This window comes from Eutrigla gurnardus (assembly GCF_963514095.1).
Source record: "Eutrigla gurnardus genome assembly, chromosome: 14".
NCBI classification, from domain to species: domain Eukaryota; kingdom Metazoa; phylum Chordata; class Actinopteri; order Perciformes; family Triglidae; genus Eutrigla; species Eutrigla gurnardus.
Window position 1 is genome coordinate 21,621,810 of NC_139937.1, and position 14,399 is coordinate 21,636,208.

Consider the following 14,399-nt stretch of genomic DNA (forward strand, 5'->3'; position numbering starts at 1 on the left):
ATACTTGAAACCTATGAGATTACATTTAAACCCTATGAGATTACACTTGAAACCTACGAGATTACCTGTGAAATCTGATTACCTGTGAAACCTATGAGATTACACATGAAACCTATGAGATTACCTGTGAAATCTGATTACCTGTGAAAAATATGAGACTACACTTGAAACCTATGAGATTACATTTAAACCCTATGAGATTATACTTGAAACCTATGAGATTACATTTAAACCCTATGAGATTACACTTGAAACCTATGAGATTACACTTGAAACCTACGAGATTACACTTGAAACCTACGAGATTACATGTGAAATCTGATTACCTGTGAAAAATATGAGATTACACATGAAACCTATGAGATTACCTGTGAAATCTGATTACCTGTGAAAAATATGAGATTATACATGAAACCTATGAGACTACCTGTAAAACCTATGAGATTACCTGTGAAATACATGTTCATGTGAATTTGAGTTTGTTGTCTGAGACTGAAACCTTGAGATTAAATTGAAGTTGGACACAATAAAATCTGTTGAAAATCAGATGTAAAATTACACACACACACACACACACACACACACACACACACACACACACACACACACACACACACACACACACACACACTCACACACACACACTCACTCACTCTCACACACACTGTCAGACTCACACTACTTACTTGACCTTCTCAGATGTCACACCACCACACCTCGACATCGGAGGGTCAAACGAAGGCAAATGCAGCAGCAGAGACACTACAGATCTATTTACATAGAATTTGACTGGTTTGAATAAGAAGTCCCTTCGAAGAGATTTGGTTGTTAATCTCCTTCTCCTCATTCTCCGTCTGTAAACAACATTCAAGAGTAATTATTAAGTATTTTATTTCTCATTATTATAATGCCATTTCAGAACCAGTACTTTTACTTGAGTAAAAAAGTTGAGGCAGTACTTCTACTTTTACCAGAGTCTTTTTAAGAAGTGTACTTCTACTTGAGTAGATTGGCAGTCATCTTGAATGACCACCCTTGGACCCCAGAGGTCAAATCTGACTTCTGAAAATAAACACTACGATAAAGACTAATAAACTTAATACACAATTTCCGTTTTTCTCACAGAATGCTTAATTATTATAATATGAAAGTGTATCCAAGTTTTGTTTGTTTTTATCAACTTTGTGGAAGGAAGAATTTGGCGAAGACCTTTTTCCTGTTTTAAAGGGACTTAGGGCAGGATCAAGAAATAAGACTCAACAGTGACACGACGGCCGTTAGGGTAACTGCAGCCATCTGCCAAGCCGGCGCGGTAGCGCGCACAAACTCTTCAGTGCAGCTGATGCTATGACACGGTTATTTATTTACTCGCTGTTCACGTGACTCTTTACTACAAGCCCTCCGCACATGCCTCCGCGGAACTACGTTGGTAGCATACATCTGCGAACAGCATCATGTCAAGCGACGAAGTAAGTAAACAAGTGTTTATTTTAGTGTAACTTTAGGATGACGAATTGCCGCTGATAAAACCTTCGTTTTCTTCTTGGTATTACTTTTTAGTGGACTTTGTGTGGTGGTGGGTCGTTTTCCGGCCGAAGCAGAGTCCATTACTACACATACAGTACTTGAGTCCACCGCGCTTGTCTTCTTCTGGTCTCCAAGCCGTCGAGTACGCGTTCAGCGTGACGTCAAATGACGCATTCAGCGTCATTTGACGTCACGTCCGCCGGACTGCGCGGGAAATTCGGACCACGAATTGCAGTACATCATGCAGCACACAGCCTGTTCAAGGCAATGGGGAGATATGTGTGTGGTCTCATTCTTTTTGGTTTTGAACGCTTCATCACCCATTAGCATTAAAAGACTTAAAGTGAATGTTTATTTTTTCACAAATCCTGCCCTAAGTCCCTTTAATGTGACCATAAAGGACTGATTTTGGTGTGGAAGAACTGGTCCTTTTTTACACAGATTATCTCGCCATAATCACAGAAAGAAGACCACTCAATTTGCCGAGATCACAGCATTTATGCTGAACTTCTGTGTCGTAACACCACAACGGTGTCTCCGTGAGCGTGACGGGAAACATCGGCGTCGGAGGTAGTGTGACGTATTAAATAAGCTTTGTTGCCTGAACGGAAGGAGATTTCTGTTAGAAAGCTCTCGTGTGCCAAAACGGCAACGTATCAACTTATGAAAGGATGACCTTCACCAAAGTCATGCTTTGCATAGGAAAATGTAGTCCAGCACTATATTAGTGAAGGGGAGGGGAGATGTTGTCTTCCCCTGTATTTTTGGATGAACCATAAAGACCTCATATCTCAACATAATAACATCTGACAGCCGGATTTTAAACGTGTGAGTTTACTTTTATTTCTCCTGCTGCACTTTGACAAAAGACTGCCGGGGGATAATTATCTGTTTGTTTAAGAGCAGGGAGAGGGTGAGTTTTAAAAATCAAAGTTGCTCTCAGAGTTGCTTTTACATTGTTTATTTTGATAAAATAATTGGGATCTCAAGTTGTATTTTATTAGAAAGAATCCAAATCCAAATTTTCAGTTCAAAAAGTTGTTGGGAGGATGTGACTTTGCTTTATTTAGACAACTTATTGAAACATGGATGTCATTTTAGCAACATTTCAATGACTTCATTTCAACAGGTCCCAACTAAATATGAAAATTCTAAATCACCAAAATCATGATTAGCACAAAATATAGGAAAATGATCCAAGGAATACAAAGTATATCATTAATATATCTCATATATATCGGACGCCTCTACATACAACTTTTTACAAGTGTACTTGCGATTTTTCATTTTACCTGTTTTCCCTCTTTCTCCCGTTAACGTTGCAGTGTTCACACGGATATTTGAAAGTTTGTTGTTTTGTCCAATATTAACCTACTTTCTTCTCGTTTGCAGTGAAAATGGGGAGTTTGACTCTGATTCTCCTCTGCTTTGGTAAAGTCAAGTCACTTACATCATTTCATGGATGAAATCACATGTTGTGGTTTTCAGTTCACACAAACACCCACTAGGCAGCTGAGAAGTGAAGCCAATCTGAAGTGCCTTGAACTGTCATTCTCTCTGCTTGCCACCAGGGGGTGACTCCTCTCTGATTGTATAGAAGTCTATGAAAAAATGGTCCTACTTCTCTTGATGTTTTATCTCAGTAAACATTGTAAACATGAGTAAACAGAAAGTCCGGACCATTAAAAAAACGTGTTTTCATTCTGCAAATGAACAGAACCGTGGTTCGGGGAAGGTGTGAAAGCGCTGCCTATATGACTAAAAACTAAACATGACCTCTCTCACGACCCACAGGTTTCAGCCTCAGCTCCAGCTCTCTCCTCCCACTGCGTACGTATCACTACGTCAACCGGAAACTGACCTGGGCCGATGCTCAGCAATACTGCAGAGTGAATTACACCGACTTGGCGACCTTCGAAAGCATGGATGATATAATTCGGCTGCAACCTTCCTTCTCATATTCCTGGGCATGGATCGGTTTGCATGATGACCCAAAGTCTTGGAAGGAAAGCATGGGCAAAGAAGCCAACTCCTGGCGATGGTCGGCGACCGGTGAAACGAGCAAAACTGGTTACCACAACTGGGTTCCAGGGCAACCAAACGGCGATCCAGGAAATGAAAACTGTGTGATGATGATGACTGGTGGGAAATGGGGTGAATGGACATGTGAATCAAACATGTTCCATTTTGTTTGTTACACTGGTAAGAAAAGATTTTACAGTTTTTTTAATTAAAAAAAAACTCTACCCTTTTATATATATATATATATGTAAAGAAATATAATTTCTTAGAACCTAAAGCCCTAACTATGATAATTTGTGATACAGCAACATGATTAATTTAATGAATCACCAGCTTCGTTTTTGTCTATTGCAGTTACGGACCTGAATGAGAAAACATTTGTGCTGATCAGAATTGGGAAAACGTGGCCAGACGCCCGTAACTATTGCAGAGAACACCACACGGACTTAGCTATGATCGACAACAGTGACGATAACAACAAGGTCCATCTTGTAATCCATGCTGTATATCCGGGCAGCTATACAGTTTGGATCGGTCTGTACCGAGTGCGGTGGACTTGGTCCGACAAGTCGCAAAGCTCCTTCGTATACTGGCGGAGCGGCAGCCCGAATCACTACAGGGGTAACCAGTTCTGCATCGCCGAGAACGTTCATCACGAATGGGATGACAGTAACTGTGACGTCCTCTACCCTTTCATCTGCCATCAAGGTGTTCGTTCAACAACAACAAAAAAAATCAATATAATGATTAAATGATGATGATTTAATCAATCGGAACTCTTTATTTTGTGACCGCATGTTTATTGTACTGTTCAGTTTCAAAATTGAAGACCATGCTGAGGATGACAATCGAGACCGAGGCTGACCTAACAGCGCCGGCAACGAACACCCAGATCCTCAAGCAGGTAGGGCTCTTTTTTTTCTCTTGAAGATGTAACATATGATGGCGTATCAGAGCCACTGTAGAAAAAAAATGGAGCTGAGATAGGGGCACAATATTTGTGAATTTATTATGATGCTAACAACTAGCATCTATGCTAGCTAACTTTCCATGAATGTACGCATTTTTCAAATTAATACATCACAACGTGTGACAACGCCTCATTAAGGTGCCACTTTATAGATATATATACGATATAAACAAGTTGCTATGACAACAAGTGAAAGTTACCACTAGCATCTTAGCCAAACCCGCCCCGATCAATAAACACCCATAAGATGATAATTTGGCCTCATATAAATAAAACCAACAATAAGCATCAACATCATCACCCTTAATTCGTTAAGGACCTTAACGAGGCATTGTAACACGTTGGGATGATTCATTAGAAACAAACATGTACATTCATGGGACGTTAGCTAGCATAGATGCAGGTTGTTAGCATCATAATGAACTCGCAAATGTGCCACTTTTTTTTCTCTGAATATTACTTCCCTCTCTCGGCTCTGTTTTTTTGTTTTTTGTTATTTTAATACGCCAATATGACAGTGGATGAAGAAAGTTACTGCAAACTAGAATTTACTCTTTGTTTTGTATTCCTCTTCAGCTGGATGCAGCGCTAACGAGTCGCGGATGGACCGACTTCAAGCTGCGATGGAAGATTCAGCCCAGAAAACAGGAGGAAGAGAACCACGCAGAACCTCACTGCAGTTTACCTCCATAATATATTTAGATCTGCAAACTGATAAAAAAAAAAAAAAAAATTTTAAATATGATGATTTTTGACTCGTACTCGGTGGTATGACCATGTGAGCGATACAGTGCTGCAGCAATGACGTAGGAGGTTAGCGTGGCACCGGTTCCCTGGATTAAAAAGCCAATGGGTTTTTTGTAATTAGATTTTGGATTATTGCTCTGCTGCAAACACAAATTTATGATACCTACATTGTTCAGAAGAGTAATCTTAAGAGTAATCCTAAATTAAAACTCATCATTTTCAATGCACGAACACATTCGGTGAAAGTAAAAAGCTAATGTTAGTCACACGTATACACAACAAGGCTGAAAAGGCAGACTAGTCGGCACAATGACGTTTTAATAGTCTCATTTAGCCATTTTTCAGTTAGCAACTGCCTTTTTAAAACGTTTTCTGTCTCTTTTATCGTAATGACTCCTGTACTTATATATCTAGTGAATAAAGTTTCTTACTTTATTTCAATTATCCCCAGCTTTGTTAATTATTTTTTATTAATTATTGTGTGTTTTAAACTATATAAAGATACTCTGCTTCAAATAATAATTTGTGTCTGATATGTGTTTTCCACGAAACAAAGTGACCTTACCTGTGTGTTGTTATAAATCGTCTTTACATTCAATTGTCGAGCTAATATTAAGCAAACATTTGAAATTTCAGGAAAAAAAGAATAAACTAGGCTACCCGGAAGATAGATTGTAGTAGTAGTCTTGATCCACTAGTAAATATGGAGAGAGGTATCCAGGAATTTGCTTAAAATATTCTTTCATGTCAGCTAGTGTTGCTACTCCAAGACAATAAATACATACGGAAGACACCAACAGCAGAAAAAGTCATGTGAGTTAATTGTTTGCTACATCAGAACTAATCCAGCAACTTTGGCGTTTCCATTTCCCTTTAAGCACATCAATTATTTTCTGACCAAAGGCCAATAAAACCTTTTTGGTGTTTGGTTTCTCCTATTAAGGCTGCAAAGATTTAACTGAATAGCTGTTATTCATGTCAAGTTATCCTGGTAGAAAATAATACGTTCAATGCATCTATATTTTATGTGAGAGGCTGATAAACAGAAGTAATACAAAAATGAAGTGTAGAATCTGTTTTTGATATTTTAAATATGTTTTTGATAATGTAAATATTTCATCCAAATATCAAGAGTATACAAAGATCAGAGGTAATCTGGTGAAATGGAGATATAAAACTGTGTGTCATCTGCATATTGGTGGTATATTTGACATTATAGTGGTTGATAACGGTATCCAGATGAAGCATAGGGAAAATAAAACCAACTTCTTTGAGGAACTCTTTGTGCAACTCATACTTGATTATATTATTTAAAAAATGTTAAGCGAGACACAAACTACGTGACAACCACGAGACTTGAATATCTTTGGGTTACGGACTGTTGGTCAGACTCTGGGGAATTATAGAGAGTCTATTTTCTGTTTATTTTATTTACAAAACGTTGAAGAAAGAAAATAATCAGCAGATTAACTGATGATTAAGCAAATCTATTGCATTAAAAGACACTTTTTTAAGCAAACTATGATAAGGTATTACCTCATGGTCACATCATGGTCTGCACACAAAAGGTCACCTTTGCCAAGGTCATGCTTTGCATATGAAAATATTAGCAAGACATACCTTACAGTATGTATCAACGGGCATTTGACAATTTGGGATTCTTCTGTATGTTTGGAGGATTTATTGCAAAGACTTCTGCTCTCAACAATCATTGTGAGTATGCCTTTATACTTCCAGGGAAATACAGCACCATTCCAAGTTTACAATAAGGTCCGCAAGGCAGGAAATTATATCCTGATCCGAGATTAGCGTGTTCTTTCTTCTGTTAGGAGGTTGGAAAAAGTGATTACTTGTAATGCTTATCCAAAAAGTTAGTTACAAGTTAGTAACAAAAAGTTTCAATTTGAATCTTTGACATGTTTTCCACCAGAAATTCCCTCTTTATTAACAACTGCTCTTATTCATAACTTTTTAGTATTATTTCATCTGTAAATAATGAATGTATATGTTGAACCTGAATGTTTTTTAATCTATGACATGTAATGTAATATAATTAATATAATTTTTTTTTTAAAGCCTGTTTGTGATCAAATCATATTTATCTTCAACGTCACTTGGTTATGTGATATGACCTATTGATGCTTCTGTCAGTCGTATCACCTCGTATCTCCACTGGACTGATTTGATGAACATTTACAGAAAATGGTTTGGTAAAAAAAAATAGACTAAATTCAGTTTAGAAAGTGTCCATTTTTAGGGTAAATATGACACTAAACAAATGTAGTCACGGTTGAGCCGACACTTCCAGATTGTCTTTTGACTTTCAAATCACAAAAAACAAAAAAAACAACGATGATGGGGCCATCAGCTTAAATTGATGCAAGTACACCACCAATATCTTTGTACGGAAAGATTGTTAAAGATTTTATTTTAGAAATCTTTTTTTTTTTAAACTGACTCGAGCAGCCTATAATATAAAAAGCTAAACATTTTTTTCAATAACCATATCTATTTGTATACCTATGTTCTCTTTGTTTGCAGTTAAATCATAAATGGATCGTAATATGGTTCTGATTCTCCTCTTCTTTGGTAACCTCACAGTCTTATTTACATAATTTTACAGATAAGTGCTTTCTTTTGGCGACTGTATATTTATGTATACCAGTCTACGCATATACACTATAATATATATATATATATATATATTTCACCTCTTATCATCTATTCCCAGGGCTTTGCGTCCCGTCCTCTCTGTTCCATGTCCATCGTCAGTTCCACTATGTTAACCAGCGAATGACATGGGGCGAGGCTCGTCGCCACTGCAGAGTGCAATACACGGACCTGGCGACCATTCGAAGCGTGAAAGACATAAGCAGGTTGAACAGAACTACGTTGGAACCTTTGGAGTTGGCATGGATCGGGCTCAGGGATAACCCAGACTTCTGGAAGGGAACCCTGCTTGGCGAAAACTCCTGGAGATGGTCGGCAACTGGTGAAGTGAGCGCAACCGGTTATGAAGCCTGGAATAGCGGCGAACCAAATAATATGCCTTCAGAGTACTGCACGGTGACGACCAATGGAAAATGGAACGACATGTCCTGTGATACTTTGAAATATTTTGTTTGTTATACTGGTAAGAAAATATGTAATTAAAGGAAGGGGCATAATGTCAATATGAGACAATTTTAATGAAAAATAATTATATGTGTTTATATGTGTTTCAGTACTTAAACATTTGACGACATGATAAAGGTTTTGCACAATGAAATGCAAGTTATAGGCTCTTTATGCTCCACACTGAGGGATGAAGCTGCTCTTCAGTTTCCAGTCTTTATGCTAAGCTAACCAAAAAAACTCCACTTTGTACATTTTCTCCCTCCTCCTAATCCAATAGCATAGTACGACAGTGTATTAGGGCCACTGTAGAAAAGAAAAAAAACAGAGCCCAAAGAGGTGGGAAATATTCTGAGAAAAATTGCAAAAAAGTTTGTAATAGCCAATATAAACAAGTTTCTTGATTCCGCTGACACCGGATGTTTGCCGTTGCTATGACAACAAGTGAAAGCTACTGCTAGCTTAACATTCATGGAAAAGTTAGCTAGCATAAATGCCGGTTGTTAGCAATGTAATAAACTCACAAATTTGCCCCTCTATAAACTCGTAAATTTTAGACTTTTTCTCACTGAATATTGCCCACCTTTTTTCGGCTCCATTTTTTTTTACCTACAGTGGCCCTAATACAACGTTGTAGCATAGCAACAGCAAGAGAGCTACTTAAATCTTTTCCTTTGTTTCCCCGGGTGACCTAAAAAATGCTTTTTTCAAATAATGTAATGAATTTGTTACACTGGCTTCATGTCTGTCTATTGCAGAAACTGAAACTGAGAAAACCTACGTGTTCATCTCAACTTTAAAAACGTGGGCCGACGCCCGCGACCACTGCAGAGAACACCACATGGACTTACCCATGATCGAGACCGAGGAAGACAACGCAAATGTCCACGAGGCGAGTCCAGGATACACCGTCTGGATCGGTCTGTACCGACTGCCGTGGACTTGGTCCGATAATAGTAGCAGCTCATTCAGAAACTGGAGACACGGCGAGCCCAACTATCTTGGCTTCGCCCACAAAGACTGTACGGCCGAGAATGCGCTACACGAATGGATCGACGACGCCTGTTGGTTGGAGCGGCCGTTCATCTGCCATTATGGTGATTTTTAATTTTCTAATATATTCTCATTCACAGTGTCCTTTTATTTTTTTAACTTTTGATTGTTTTAAACAAAACAGAGAATTCCCTGACATTGGACCTGAGAAAATAAATAAATAAATAAAATTGAAAAGATTTACAAAAATTTACAAAAAAAAACACATTTATAAAAAAAAAAAGATTAGATATAAAAAATAAATTATCATATGATAAAATAGAGTAAAATACAATAACAAGTGTTAAATTTATGCACATACATACTTACAAATAAAAGTGATTTATATGTTCATTGGGTCGTCCAGATCCAAAAGTGAAGATGACTGTGGTGAGGATGAAGATTGAGGCCGACTCTGACATGACAGATCCGGCAACTAACACCCAGCTGCTCAAGCAGGTACAACTCTTGCTTTTTTAATATTAATCAAATATAAATCTTCCTGTTTGTTTATTATTATGTTGAGAAATTGTGATGTAGAAATGCGAAAAATAGAATTATAATATGAATCTGTCAACAATTATTATTTTAATGGCTTAGCATTGTAAACACACACCATTACAAAGTACTGTTATACATGGTACTATAGGCTGCACCACACATTATTATTGTTTTATAAGGAACACAGTTTTATTTGATATGTAATCAGGGGTCCCACCACTGGGTCTCTGTAGGCCTTGGCCTGAAAACGTTGAAGTCCTCTGATCTACAGAGTCTAAAATGGAAAAGAAAATAGAGGAAAAGGACTGTTTTTTTTCTCTTCAGCTGACGGCAGCGCTGACCAGTCGGGGATTTACTGACTTCAATCTGCGTTGGAGGATTCAGCCCAGAAAACAGGACAAACAGAAAGTCACAAAACCTGACTGCCTTCCACATGTTTAGAGGCTAAGTCCCGCCCCTTCCTGTGTTCCCTATGGGACATTCAAATTAAAATATGTATAGTCAATGGAGAAAACAAATACTTCATCCTGTTTGAGTTGTACCATGAAAAACACATTTTTTAAACATAATTTTTGCTAGTCAAGAATGTCATAGGTTTCATTTAGTTTTCCACTAAACCACTCATTGAAGTAGCCCTTTTGTTGCTAGCTAGCTAACTTAGATACGCTCCATGCACATGTAAGGTTGTACGTTGTAATAATGACTACTTTTACTAAATGAGTACTTCTTCCACCGCGCGTATAAATAAATACAAAACATCAAGCAAATTTAAAACTAGTTGGGGATTTGTTAGTTTAACATATAAATCAAATATAATATAAATTAAATTTGTACTTATTTAGAAAAAATATGAATCCTTAGGGGGCTGCACGGTGGTGTAGTGGGTAGCACTCTCGCCTCACAGCAAGAGGGTCCTGGGTTCGATTCCCGGGTCGGCCCGGGTTCCTTCTGTGTGGAGTTTGCATGTTCTCCCCGTGTAAGCGTGGGTTCTCTCCGGGTTCTCCGGCTTCCTCCCACAGTCCAAAGACATGCAGGATGGGGATAGGTTAATTGGTGACTCTAAATTGCCCGTAGGTGTGAATGTGAGTGTGAATGGTTGTTTGTCTCTACATGTTGGCCCTGTGATAGACTGGCGTCCTGTCCAGGGTGTACCCTGCCTTCGCCCAATGACAGCTGGGATCGGCTCCAGCCCCCCCGTGACCCTAAATACAGGATAAGCGGTAGAAAATGGATGGATGGATGGATGAATCCTTAGGGAAAATAAATGTCTTCACCAAATTTTACGGCAATACGTCCAATATTTTGTATTTCTGCCTTGTCCAAAGTGACCGACCAATCGTAGCACCACACTGCTAGCGTGGCCAAAGCGTGTTAGAATTATGTAGCGTCTATTGAGTGCGAGTTGGTTAATTACAGCTAACATACGGTTGGTAACGCCAACGGTGAAAACTGTCTGTTTTTTGTTTACATCTGTGCATTTTAACTAAACAAAGTCGTAGTAGTGGCATAATGATATGGGATTTGTTATTACTTATTAAAGTCGATGTACTTCATTATGATCTGCTATTGTTAATCTTTATATTATGCAATTATATAATTGAGGGATTTTGACAAATTAAATAAAATCCATTCGTGTGCGTTGTGATCCAAGCTCCTCCGTGGGGGGGCATTGGCTCAGGAGGTAGAGCGGGTTGGCTGATTGCCGGTTCGATCCCTGGCTCCTCCTAGCTGGGTGCCTGGTGTCCCTGAGCAAGACACCTCACTCTAATTGCTCCTGACGAGCTGGCTGTCGCCCTGCGTGGTTGACACTGCCATCGGTGTGTGAATGTGTCTATGAAAGGATGAATGTCAGTCATTACTGTAAAGCGCTTTGGATAAAAGCACTATATAAATGAGGACCAGTTACCATTTAGCACTGTTTGTGCTGTTAGCACTGTTAGCTGCTAGCCATTGGCTTAGCCGTCTTCATGAGTAGAGCCATGTGGTGGCGATCCCTCGAAAGAAGATATTGAAAGTTCTTCTCAAACTAGTTATTTTTTTCTCATAAATAAACGGAGCCGGGGGTTGCAGATGTGCTACTTTATTACGATGCTAACAGCCGACATCTATGCTAGCTAACTTTCCATGAGTGTACGCATCTATGTTTCTAATTATGCTTATTGTTGCTTTTATTTATGAGGCCAAATTGACATCTTTGGGGACTTTTATTGATCGGGGAGCGGTTGAGCTAAGATGTTAGTGGTAGCTTTTGCTTGTTGTCATAGCAACGGCAAACATCCGGTCAAGCAACGTGTTTACTTCCTCTGTGACCTCTAATAAAGTTACAAATTTGCATTTTTTTCCCTACAGTGGCCCTAATATGTCGTCATAGTAATAACTATTTGCATTTGTGTACAAATAACAATAGCAACATCTATAACTGTTTGATGTTTATATGTATATAGCCTAATATACTTTTACCACGAGACCTCTCAGGGATTTTCTTTAGAACTCAGATGATGGAAAAAGATGACACAACGTTGTGGTTATAATGGTGGGTGGACTGGTTTGTACCGAGCCACCACGGAGGAGGTCCGACAGGAGGAACAGCTCCGTCAGGATTGAACTGGTAAAGCGGACGGCCAAATCACCATGGCAACGAGTACCGTGTGGCTGAGAATTCACACCACCAGTGGAGTGATTATAGCTGCAACACTGACTTTTCCTCCTGGTGCCACAGAGGTGAGAAAATATATAAATCTCAGATTTACTTTATCGAGAAAAAGATCGGAGGAAGTACGCCAGGAGAGCGACGACGTTGCTATCAAGACCAAAACGAGGTGGATGGGACGAACAAAAGTAATAAATAAAAACTTTCAAATAAAAATTAATATTGGCAACTCTTCATCAATCAACAAGCGTTGGTCTTGATTTTCAGTTGTTTTATAAGCCAGATCCAATCCTTTTCTTTTAGAAAACTTCAAAGAGGAATTTGACTCCTCTTTAAAACCTGTCCGGTCCGCGTCGTCTCACTGCTGTTTGTGTCACAGTGGACATAAAGAGATATATTGCACTAATAAATAACCCTCAATGGTGCCCGGCTCCAAGTGAAGGTTTACAACTGGTTGTAAAGAATCAAAAGGAGAAAAAAGGGTCTGTTAGGTAAGTCGGTCATTCTGTTGCTGCTGCTAACCATTTGGTGCGACGCCATATTTGGACAAAATGCAACAAAAACGAGGAGCAGATGAGACGGATTTTACAGCTTTAACGAACCCAAGATGTGGTTTAGTGTTTTATTGGTTTTTGTACATTTGGAGGACTGAACAAAAACCTAAATTATAACAGAGAAACTCTAATAGTGAATTATACTTTTTATTTTACATTTAATGTTATATATTAAGTGATTTATATTGAGTATTTTTATATTTAAAAAAAATGTTTAATAACATTTTAAACCAGAATTTGTTACCATTCGTGGTCCTCGTTGGATGAATCGCGTCTGAATACCCATCGAGCGCCACCAGCAGATCAAAGTTTGCACTCTGACCCTTCAATCACAACTGATAAAACCACAAAAGACTTTTCCACATTGGGAAATAGACTGTATATGATTCTTTAGGTAAATCAACTTCCCATTACAAACATTTACATAGAGCTTATTTACATCATTAGGTCCTAAAAGTTGTAAAATGCCCTCATAGCTACACAGTTATTTTCATCTGGGAGGCGGAGCTAAAGGAAACGCTAACGCTTTGCTTTAGGGCCCCCATGGATGCAGAAGATTGCCTGAAGATCTGGGTTATTTTCATCTGAATTTTGAATTTTGAACAGCCAGACCGAATGCAACGATACCTCGAACATCTGCAACTCGTGCTTTTAATCCAAACGGAGTTTACTAATAGTTTAATTGTAGCTGCTTTCCAGAGTTTCTATGTCTGGTGACGTATTTCTGAGAGAAACAGGACAAACAGGCGTGATGTTAACGTTGGGAGGGATTTTATAAAATATTAACTCACCACTTCCTGCTCTGTGCCACTGAAAGCTGCAGATGGATGGATGTCATGGTATCATCGGTTTCTTGCTTTTCCCCCTCCTATTAAAGGTTTTTTTTTTCCTTGTTTGATGGATTGTCCCGGGATCTGAAGCACTAAAGTTTTACAAGTTTACAATACAAAGTAATAGATTTCTCTTTTGGGCATGTTTTCGGGATATATATCGTGAACATTATAATATATATATAAACGGGGATGTGATCTAAGCGGGATAAAAGGCATTAGCACGCTGACATCAGTAGAGCATTAGCCTCAGTACGACCTCAGAGAGTCGTCGTTTAATCAGAACGAATCAGCATATCCGAACCTTCCTGAGACCCCCAAAAAAATGACTGATGAATGGCTGAATGGATGCACTCCTACCACAGAATGAAAAAGATTTGAATGTTGAAAAGAGCGATCAAGATGGAGGTGGGGGGGGGGATGAAAAAAGAAACTGTGACCGATGCTAAATG